Raw genomic sequence first — 11592 nt, 5'->3', positions numbered from 1 at the left:
GCTGTGTAAATAAAACGGACTTGACTTGAATCAGCTGGAAGTCAACAGAACAAGTCAGGAACCACACAGAACCCTATAGAACCTTATAGAACCAAACAGAACCTTATAGAACCTTATTGAACCATACAGAACCTTATAGAACCAAACAGAACCTTATAGAACCAAACAGAACCTTATAGAACCAAACAGAACCTTATAGAACCTTATTGAACCACACAGAACCTTATAGAACCAAACAGAACCTTATAGAACCAAACAGAACCTTATAGAACCTTATTGAACCACACAGAACCTTATTGAACCACACAGAACCTTATAGAACCAAACAGAACCTTATAGAACCAAACAGAACCTTATAGAACCAAACAGAACCTTATAGAACAGGGGTCGGCAATTAAGTTTGGCCTCGGGCCAGATGTTTTCCAAGCCATCACACAGCGGGCCACAACCAAAACAATGGCTAATTTATTATGTGTTTTAATTTTAATTTTAATTTTCACAATAACATGACGCCGATGTCCGTTGTTTGAGTGACAGCTTGTGTTTTAGAGACTGTTGGACTTTCAGCACCAGGCGCTGTCCGCTGACATCATCAAGCGTCCACGCTGCAGCTCGCTGACGCGTTTATTCACCCTCGTATCCAGATAAAACAAATATGAATTTAGATCCATTGAAATGTTTCTGTTCTGAAAAATGAAGCTTTGAGCTTTGAGACTGTCAGTCTGATTTTTAAAAAGAATAATTTATTTATTTTTTATTTTCATTCTCTAGTTCAAACAATCTCATGGGCCAGATGTTTTTGCTTGCGGGCCACATGTGGCCCAGGGGCCGCTAATTGCCGACCTATGTTATAGAACCTTATTGAACCAGACAGAACCACACAGAACCAGACAGAACCAGACAGAACCAGACAACAGTTTCCAAAAAACAAACCCCTCCTGCCTGGGAGCTGGAATCACCTGGAAGCTCAGCCTCAGTGACCCCCCACCCCCCCGCCTCCCTGACCAGCAGCATCACAACCTGAGAGACAGACAGTTAACACTGTCTTACTGTGTGTGTGTGTGTGTGTGCGTGTATGCCTGTGTGCGTGCATGCCTGTGTGTGTGTGTGTGTGTGTGTGTGTCTTCCCACAGTGAGGCAGAGTGTGAACTGACTGACGCTGAATTTTATTTGACTCTCAGCAGGTAGTGTGTTGCAAGTTTACACACACACAGACACACACACACACACACACACACACACATGTATGTAGATGTGACTGACACAGGTCAGGTGTGTGTTTCTGGAGGTGTGTATCTGTGATGCTGAGTCAGCAGTTTCACCTCCTGATCAATAAACTCGATCAATAAAGGTTCCTGTTCTTATCTGTGTGTCTGTGCTGTGAACCTGATCAGCTGACCAACCGCACGCCCCCCGCTGTGTGTGTGTGTGTGTGTGTGTGTGTGTGTGTGTGCGTGTGTGTGTGTGTGTGTGTGTGTGTGTGTGTGTGTGTGTGTGTGTGTGTGTGTGGTGTTCATAGGTGGCCTTTTTACTCAAGCTCTGTCTGCTTAGGAGCAGATGGGCTCCCTCTGGTGGAGGAAGAGGGCACTGCAGCCACAGACCAAGACCCACACACACACACACACCCACACACACACACACACACACACAGCTCTGTCTCCTCTGTTTTAACAGACATAAGACTTATTTTTTATCACCTTTACTGTCGTTTCTCGTCTTTCTTCAACATCTCGTCTGTGACTTTCTGCTGACTGTGTTGGAACCGTGTTGGTGCTGTTACCGGGGGAACCGTGTTGGTGCTGTTACCAGGGGAACCGTGTTGGTGCTGTTACCGGGGGAACCGTGTTGGTGCTGTTACCAGGAGAACCGTGTTGGTGCTGTTACCAGGGGAACCGTGTTGGTGCTGTTACCGGGGGAACCGTGTTGGTGCTGTTACCGGGGGAACCGTGTTGGTGCTGTTACCAGGAGAACCGTGTTGGTGCTGTTACCAGGGGAACCGTGTTGGTGCTGTTACCGGGGAACCGTGTTGGTGCTGTTACCGGGGGAACCGTGTTGGTGGTGTTACCAGGGGAACCGTGTTGGTGGTGTTACCGGGGGAACCGTGTTGGTGCTGTTACCAGGGGAACCGTGTCGGTGCTGTTACCGGGGGAACCGTGTTGGTGCTGTTACCGGGGAACCGTGTCAGTGCTGTTACCGGGGGAACCGTGTTGGTGCTGTTACCGGGGGAAATGTGTTGGTGCTGTTACCGGGGGAACCGTGTCGGTGCTGTTACCAGGGGAACCGTGCTGTGATGTCTGTCCATATTCATACTTCAACAGAAAAAAAGGAAAAAAAACTGGTGGCGACAAAAACTTTGTTAGCCTTTATTTCTGATAAAGGTGCGAGAAACAGTGATTGTTGTTTGCACCTTCATCAGAATAAAGTTAAAAAAACACTGATCTGTGAACAAGTAAAAAATAAATAAAAGAATAAACAAAAAAGACAGTCCTCTGGAGTGCAGATATACTTTTGGTCCTTTATTTTATAAAATCCTGTGTCAATTTGTGTCATGATTATTACAATGAGACGTGACATAACAAACTGCTGACAACACTGGCTGGAAGCTTCCAGGTAAAAACATCCTCATGCTTTATATTTTCACTTGATTTCACTGTAAAAAGGTCAAAACTCAATTTATTGGCAAGAAAAATAAACTTTAAATCATTTGCACTGACAGGAGGCGTGTCTCCCTTCTGCCTCTGGCCTCTCATTGGACCGTGGTCTCACCATGGCAGTGGAATGTGCTGTGATTGGCTGATAACCCCCCCCCCCCCCCCCCCCCCCCCCCCCCAGACACCCCGCCCACAAAGGAACAAACATTGGCAAACAAAGGAACTTGGCTATAATTGGGCAATCGTCAAACTCTAATATGTAGGAAAGCATCCATACAACACCTGTCAATCAAATGATGTCATAATGACGTCATCATCCCATCAGACAAACCGTTAGACTCTCAGCTGCTAATTAGTTGTTAGTCAACAAGCTTTAACGAGGGAACAGCTCGTTAAGTCATGCAGTTAAACTTCTCCCTTATAGAACACATCCCATCAGCCCCTTGTCTGGCCTTCATCAACACTGAGGAAGAGGAGGAGCAGGAAGAAGAGGAGCAGGAGGAGCAGGAAGAAGAGGAGCAGGAGGAGGAGGAAGAGGAGGAAGAGGAGGCGATGGCACCGGCAGGGAGGAGGAGGACAGTCGGCAGGAAGTTGAAGCAAAATTCAAAGTAAAAGTTGGAAGTTCACAGCAGGAATGTGAGAAAATAGGAAACTTTCAGAGTGAAGGAGCAGCAGCAGGAGGAGGAGGAGCAGGAGATCCTGGAGGACAGGAGGAGCAGGAGATCCAGGAAGTCAGGAGGAGGAGCAGGAGATCCTGGAGGTCAGGAGGAGGAGCAGGAGATCCTGGAGGTCAGGAGGAAGAGCAGGAGTTCCAGGAGATCCTGGAGGTCAGGAGGAGCAGGAGATCCAGGAGGTCAGGAGGAGGAGCAGGAGATCCATGAAGTCAGGAGGAGGAGCAGGAGATCCTGGAGGTCAGGAGGAGGAGCAGGAGATCCTGGAGGACAGGAGGAGCAGGAGATCCTGGAGGACAGGAGGAGCAGGAGATCCAGGAAGTCAGGAGGAGGAGCAGGAGATCCAGGAGGACAGGAGGAGGAGCAGGAGATCCTGGAGGACAGGAGGAGCAGGAGATCCAGGAAGTCAGGAGGAGGAGCAGGAGATCCAGGAAGACAGGAGGAGGAGCAGGAGATCCTGGAGGTCAGGAGGAAGAGCAGGAGTTCCAGGAGATCCTGGAGGTCAGGAGGAGGAGCAGGAGATCCTGGAGGTCAAGAGGAAGAGCAGGAGTTCCAGGAGATCCTGGAGGTCAAGAGGAAGAGCAGGAGTTCCAGGAGTTCCAGGAGGCTCAGCAGGAGTTCAGCTCCTCCATGGTCTGGGTCAGCGTGGCCTGCAGCTCGGCGTTGGCGTTCCTGGCCGAGGTCAGAGCATCTGGAAACAAAACAACAGTCGGTCACGGCTGCTGTTGCCATGGTTACAGGGAGGCGGAGGGCCTGATAACCAAACTGTTGAGACGTTCTGCGGTGAGGTTCTGCTGCTGAGCACAGGAACCTCAGAAACCAAATAAACCGCCTGCTGATTTGAGACACAATGAAATAAACGATTTTCTACCGTCGGGCGACATATATCGTCACATGACACGGCGTACTGAGGCGACCCCTGACCTCTGCTGCCGGCCAATCAGAGGCCAGGACTACTTCCTGAACAGCAGACGGCCTCCTGCTGATGTCAGCCAGCAGGGGGCGCAGCAGCTGCTTCAGGAAACACAGCGGAGATGATGTTCCAGTCAGACCATGAGAGCACGGATGATGATGATGATGATGATGATGATGATGATGATGATGATGATGACAGCCTGTTTCCCCCTGGATCAAAGTGGATCACTGATCCAGCATCTGATCTCAGAAGCTGGATCACTGATCCACTTTGGTTCCACTTTGGTTCCACTTTAGGGTTAGGGTTAGAGACCTACCCTCCAAGTCGTCAATGTTCTTCTCCAGTTTGGCCACCGTGCGCTCCGCAAACTCAGCTCTGGTCTCGGCCTGGAGGACAGGAAGTCAGCAGGTGCAGGCAGGAAGTCAACAGGTGCAGGCAGGAAGTCAGCAGGTGCAGACAGGAAGTCAGTCAGCAGTAATAAAACAGAAACAGGAACTTCTATCTGAAACTTAATGCACCTAAAACCTTGAAACACCAGATTTTTTCCTCAAAGTGCAGCTGGAGCTACGCTGCTGACTAGCTGCTAGCTAACAAGCTAACTAACCCTAACTACCTTCCTAACTAACCAGCTGATGGGCTAACTAGCAAAACGCCAAATAACTAACAGCTAACGGGCTGCCCGACGTCTAGCTAACTCAGCCAACTCTGTGGGGTTCCTGCAGGAACCCTGCAGGAACCTGCAGGAACTAGAGCTGCACAATTATGGCCAAAATGATAATCACGATTATTTTGATCAATATTGTAATCACGATTATTCTTCATGTTAGGGAAAGCATCAAGTATTGTTATTGCACTACTTTTAAACAAAAAATATATGAACAGTTTCCAGTGCAAAATGAAACTTTAAATAAGAATAAATGCTTAATAATAAAACTTCCCCCACTCTGTCACGGTGGGAGGGGGTGTGGTGTGCTCCAGCACGGTACGGGCGTTCATGCATGAGCACATGCACAGTCACACACGCAGCGCGAACATGGATACGATGTAAATCATGCAACTTTCCTCCTGCCTCCGCAAAATCGTTTAATGCGCGGCGATTACTGGCAAATGGCCGCGTCGCGCAATCAATAATCAGCCATGCTGTCTGTGTCGCTGTCCATGGTGCTGCTGCAACCGCGTATGAACAAAAGTTGATTTATGATGAAAGGTATATATGGCAGTCTGTGTGCGCCGCGCACCTGTCAGATCTGGCAGACCTGACCGGGTGGGCGTGGCCCGGCATCAGGCCGGCATCAGGTGGGCCGGCAGGTGTGCGCCACCACCCGGTTGGATGTAGCAGCAGCTGACATGCCGCTCCGGCTGTCAGTTGGACCTTTCTGAAGGAGGAAGTTACCTCTGAAACTGTCAAAGTAAATAAACATCCCTTAACCTGTGTCTGATTAAAAGAAACAAAAACCTCTTTTAGTTAAAGGAAGACATGATGAATGTATTTGAACTATATTGATTTATGATGACGTCGGAACATGCCTGTTGTCGTATTTCAACGTGATGACGTGCATACCAGGGGAAATCGTTGCGTTTGGGCTTTAGGTAATGTGAGTGCAGGCCAGCCAGGGACTGGGGAGGGGGGCATTTTTGTTTTAGTACGATACGCAGCAAACAGCCCTGTGTGAGCGGCCCTGAGGAGCCTCTCTGACGGGGAACTTGTTGCAGGAACTGCCATAGCCTCCCTTCTTCCCCCGATATGACTCGCTCTCATCAGTCCACGAGTAACTTGAGGCTGCCGCTGCAGGTGCACTCGCTTGTTATTTAGGCAGCTTAATGAAGCCCTAACCATGCGTTCGCCCCCTGGTGGTTGGCTGACTACTGGCTGAGAAAGTGCTTGATTAGATAGGCAGCAGAGCCGTCGTGACAGCCAAAATCGTGATCACGATTAAAATTTGATTAATTGTGCAGCCCTAGCAGGAACCTGCAGGAACCCCGCAGGAACCCCGCAGGAACCTGCAGGAACCCCACAGGAACTTGCAGGAACCTGCAGGAACCCCACAGGAACCCCACAGGAACCTGCAGGAACCCACAGGAACCTCAGGTTTTTGATCTCCTCGTCGTACTGGTCTTCCTTCTGAGAATACTACAGAGAGAGAGACAGCCAATCAGGGACCAGACTGCACACACACACACACACACACACACACACACACGATGAACATCTCTCCTCCCCCCTTGAGGTCAGAGGTCGCCCTGTGAGGTCACGTGACCAGTACCTTGTCCTCAGACGCCTGCAAGCTCTTCAGTGTTTGGTCGAAACTCCTCAGCTCCTCCTCCAACCTGCGGACCTTACTGAGAGACAGACGCCGCGTTGCCATGGAAACGGACGGGGAGACAGACAGACAGATGACATGTTTCCATGGAAACAGCAAATATTCATGCCAAATTAAACTGATGTTCATGACATAAATGTAGCAGTGTAACAATGTGTTGTACTGTGTGTGTGTGTGTGTGTGTGTGTGTCAGTGTGTGTGTGTGTGTGTGTGTGTCAGTGTGTGTGTGTGTGTGTGTGTGTCAGTGTGTGTGTGTGTGTGTGTGTGTGTGTGTGTGTGTGTGTGTGTGTGTGTGTGTGTGCGCGCGCGCGCGTGGGAAACCTCTCAGCCTGCTGGGCTCTCTCTTCAGCTCGATCCATTTCTCCTTCAATTATCAGCAGCTTACGGGCCACCTGTCAATCACAACACACACACACACACACACACACACACACATACACACACACACACACATTTGGCCTGATTTTCAGGCGTTAGGGTCAATGTCTGACCATCTTTGGTTTTAGATGGATTAATAAATAACTGTGTGTGTGTGTGTGTGTGTGTGTGTGTGTGTGTGAGTGCACGCGTGCTCTCACCTCCTCGTACTTGCGGTCGGCCTCCTCAGCGATCTGTTTGGCCTCCTTCAGCTGGAGCTCCTGCAGCTCCATCTTCTCCTCATCCTTCAGAGCTCTGTTCTCGATCACCTCCATCCCTCTGAGACACACACACACACACACACATACACACACACACACACACACAGACAGAGGGATGAGCTCAGCCTCCGGTGTGTGTGGGCTCTCAGGTGTGGACAGGTAGGTGCTGGTTACCTCTCGCTCTCGTCAGCAGTCTCTCCTTGGCTCGGTCCAGCTCGTCCTCCAGCAGCTGCAGGCGGCGACTCACAGATAAAACATCTGCCTCCGCCTGGAGAAACAGGGCTGGGGTTGGAGTCAGCAGGTAGGGGGCGCTGCTAACAGACAGGTGAGGTGACACCTGTGGCCTTGTGAGTCAGCAGGCTCCTCTTCTGTCCCTGGACATTTCCCCACTGGACCAAATCTTACGCAGTCATGGAATAAACTTCCATCGCTATGCAGATGATACTCAGCTGAATGTGCCTAAATGGGCTGATAATCCCACACAGGTGTCTGGATTAGAAGCCTGCCTGGCTGTCACGAAACCTCCTGCTGTTAAACTCAGACCTGAGGTGCAGGTTTCTGGCCCTGCCGGACACAGACAGCGATTTGATCAGTAACAGTGACGCTCGACAGGTGTGTTGGTGTTGGGTTTGATCCCTGCCTCTCCTGCGACAGGTGTGTTGGTGTTGGGTTTGATCCCTGCCTCTCCTGCGACAGGTGTGTTGGTGTTGGGTTTGATCCCTGCCTCTCCTGCGACAGGTGCATTAAAGAAATCAGAGACCGCCTCCTGTCATTTTCGTGTTACGGCAAAAATCCAGTCCGTCCTGTCCACGGCTGATGCAGAGAATTTAAAACATGCATTTGTTTCAGCCAGACGTGTTTAAGGTAATGTGCTCAGGTGTGCCACGGGCCGGCACCGAAACGCTGCTGCTAGAATAACATCTGAAACAGGTAAATTTGATCATCTCCCCAGTTCTTGCCTCCCTTCTTTGGGTTCCTCTCCATGTTAGATCAGACTTTAAGGTGCTTCTGTTCACTTAGAAAATCGTGGATGGGCTTGGCCCTCATATCTTGAACCTTCTGCTCCATGTGGAGCTGTCTGCCCTCAGGATGCAGAGGTAACAGTCGGGCCGCGCTCTGATGGAATAACCTGCTGAGTCTGCTGAGCCTTCAAATCCAAACTCCAAACTCACCTTTCCACTTTAACCTACAAACAGCTGCTTCTTCCCTGAGCACTTCATCGCCTTGTGCTGCTTAGCGGGCTGGTTTCCAGCATGTGTGTGTGTGTGTGTGTGTGTGTGTGTGTGTGTGTGTGTGTGTGTGTGTGTGTGTGTGAGTGTGTGTGTGTGTGTGTCGTCTGTCCTCCACCCAGGTCTCCATGGTGATGGTGGTCATGTGGTCCCAGGCTGCTCCGGTGCACCTGGCACCACCTGGCATCCTCCTCATCACATTCTTTATGAGTCTCATCAGTTTCCTCCTCGGCTGCTCCGCTGAGCTTCTTCCTGTTGAAGGTTTTTTTAGTCGCTCCTCATTCGACGTGACGCTCTGAGGACAGGTGATGTTGTTGCTGTAAAGCCCCTTGAGACAAATTTGTAATTAGTGGTACTGAGCTGTAAAAATACAAACTGACTTAACTTGACTTGACCCGTCTCAGAAAAATGAGGAAGGGTACCCCGGGTACAGTCTGGGTTAGGCTTAGGGTTAGCCTTAGGGTTAGGGTTAGGGATTAGGGATTAGGGCTGTTAGACCAGCATCAAACTGTGTCATATTTAAAACACAAAGAAAACCCCGCCCCCCCCCTCAGCAACACACACACACACACACACACACACACACACAGTTGCAGTACTGCAGTATGTTAAGAGTGAAGAACTGCAGTACTGCTTGTTAAACTCTATGATGCATCATCATTATTTTTAGTATTATTGATATTAAACTGTGGTATAACTACAGCAGGCCATGATGATCAGAGGTAAACACACAGGACATCATAATGTTAGATACTGTGATAATAATGGTATGACAATGCAGCCAAGTCACTGATATGTCATATTCAGAATCAGAATCATTATAAATTATATATTTTATATTTTGTATTGTTGTGTTATATTGTCCTGCACTGAAATTGGAGTTGCTGCAATTTCATTCTACTATTGTAAAATGACAATAAAGGGCATTCTGATTCTGATTCTGATTCTAATGTCATATATTGTAGTATAATTGTATTATAATGGTGTATATTGTAGTATAATTGTATTATAATGGTGTATATTGTAGTATAATAGCATATCGTCATATAACTGTAATTTAATATATTGTGGTATAATCAGCTGTGATACAGCAGCTTATGTGCAACTAAAGAAGAAGAAAAAAAGCCTGGAGCTTCGGCAGCCTAAAGGTTCCTGTTCTTCAGAGGTTTAAGTGGTTTTTAGGGCCGTGGTGCGCTGACACCATGACGGCCTGTCCCGTCTGTAACACCTGCAGCACACGGACTGAACTTCACCTGGGATCGCTCCAGACGCTCATCAGATCCACTCTGCTGAGGATCTCTGATCCAGAACCTCACAGTGGGAATATTCTGAGAGCCTGCAGCCTCGGCACAACATCCAGCTGCTGGTTTGATTTGGGCCCTGGCCTGGCAGGACTCCATCAGCTCCAGAACCTAAACACACCTGTTAGATGAAGATACTTGGAACAGGTGTGTTTTGATTGAGAATAAAACCGAGTGATCTGATTGGACAGTTGGCAGTCCATAAGAGTTGATATTCAGCAGAACTCTGACTCTGCTTTACCGTGTTCTGTAAACAACAACAACAACAACAACAACAACATCATCAGCTGTGATGTCACACGCGTCCACACAGTTCTCCAGTTAAATGATGAATGCTGGTCACAAGAGCATGAGGGTTCCATGGTTCTCCTGCAGAACCAGCAGCTGAAGATCTGACAACTCCCAACCCACTTCACTGGAACTATGGTCGATGTCACATAACCCTGCTGGAATCAACACACGTCTCTGTGTGTGTGTGTGTGTGTGTGTGCGTGTGTGTACCTGCTCCCTGCTCCTCTTCTCCTCCTCCACCTGTCTCTGCAGGACTTCAGCTCTCTCCTCGGCCTCGTCGGCCTGCTGCTGCAGGACTTTGATCTTCCTCTTCACCGCCTCGATGCTGTTGACTCCGGCCATGACGCTGCGGGGGGGCTGCGGGCAGCGGGCAGGACGGGGGCCGGGCGGCGGGCAGGACGGGGCCGGGCGGCGGGCTGTCGCTGCTCAACTCTCCGCACCGGATTAAACCAAAAGTTGGACGAGTTGGACTGTCAGCCTCCAGAGGAAGTGACGCAGGCGGGGCCACGCCGTTACTATGACAACTGACTGACAGGAGCGTACAGCCTAAGAAAGCATCAAAAACTTAAAAAGACTGAAAAATACTTTAAGGTCAGCTGACTGTATTCATTTATCTTTCTGTGATATATAACATAGGCTACATATCTCCTCTCAGGTCGGAGTCCATACACGACTTGCAGTGTCATTCTTACCGTGTGTGTGCGCGTGCGTGTGTGCGCATGCGTCATCATAGTGAGGATTCGGGTTTATTTATTTATTTACGTTTTTGAGTGACATAAAGTGACTGCTCAGGACTCAAAGGGTTCATTTGGCTCGTGCGTCTAAACCAGTGAATATAAACAATCAGCTGATCCTGAACAAACAAACTGTGACGCACCAAAAATATTAATTTCTGTAGTTTATTCATTCATTTACTGGCAGCTTGTTTACTTGTTTACTTATTTATTTACTTGCTCATTCATTTAAGTGTCAGTTTGTTCCATCAGGACCGGAAGCAGAGAGATGATCTGAAGAGCTCGATGTTCTCCCCTGGGGTTTCTGCCCCCCCTCCCCCTGCCCCTCCCCCCGCCCCCGGGACCCCCCCGCGGCCCCCCCGCGGCCCCGGCTCCTCTCCGCTCCGCTCCTCCGCTCAGATTGCTTCCAGACTCCGCGGGGCTCACACACGGGACGAGCTCTGCTCCTGCTCGCCACTGGATCTCTACACATTACTGGCAGATTATTATTATTGGTAGATTATTGGCAGATTATTATAAGAGCAGTTGGTTTTGTGAGGAAGCTCGTGCAGGCGGATGGTCTTCATTTGAAATTTGGGACTTTTTCTTTGCATCTGGATTTCCGGCAAGAGACATGAAGCTGCTGCTGCTGCTGCTGCCGGGACTCTTCTGCTCAGGTACACACACACACACACACACACACACACATACACACGTTGCTGAGATTATGAATGAGAATAATGTTATTTGCACAGAACATCAGAAACAGTAAATTGACAGAAAGTCTCCTGAGGCAAAACGAAGCAGCAGAACACAGACAGAGGAAGAGGAGGGAGGAAGAGGAGGAGGGCCAAAGAGGAG

At 49.2% G+C, this 11592-nt stretch overlaps 1 pseudogene; it reads right to left on the bottom strand.

Annotated features, from left to right (window-relative positions):
• Positions 1-2490: 2490 nt before the first annotated feature.
• Positions 2491-11385, bottom strand: LOC115374362 (tropomyosin alpha-3 chain-like; annotated as a pseudogene).
• Between the last annotated feature and the right edge of the window lie 207 nt (positions 11386-11592).

This window comes from Myripristis murdjan, chromosome 16 (assembly GCF_902150065.1).
Source record: "Myripristis murdjan chromosome 16, fMyrMur1.1, whole genome shotgun sequence".
NCBI lineage: Eukaryota > Metazoa > Chordata > Actinopteri > Holocentriformes > Holocentridae > Myripristis > Myripristis murdjan.
Note: the sequence above shows the minus strand (reverse complement) of the source record. Positions and strands in the feature narration are given on the sequence as shown.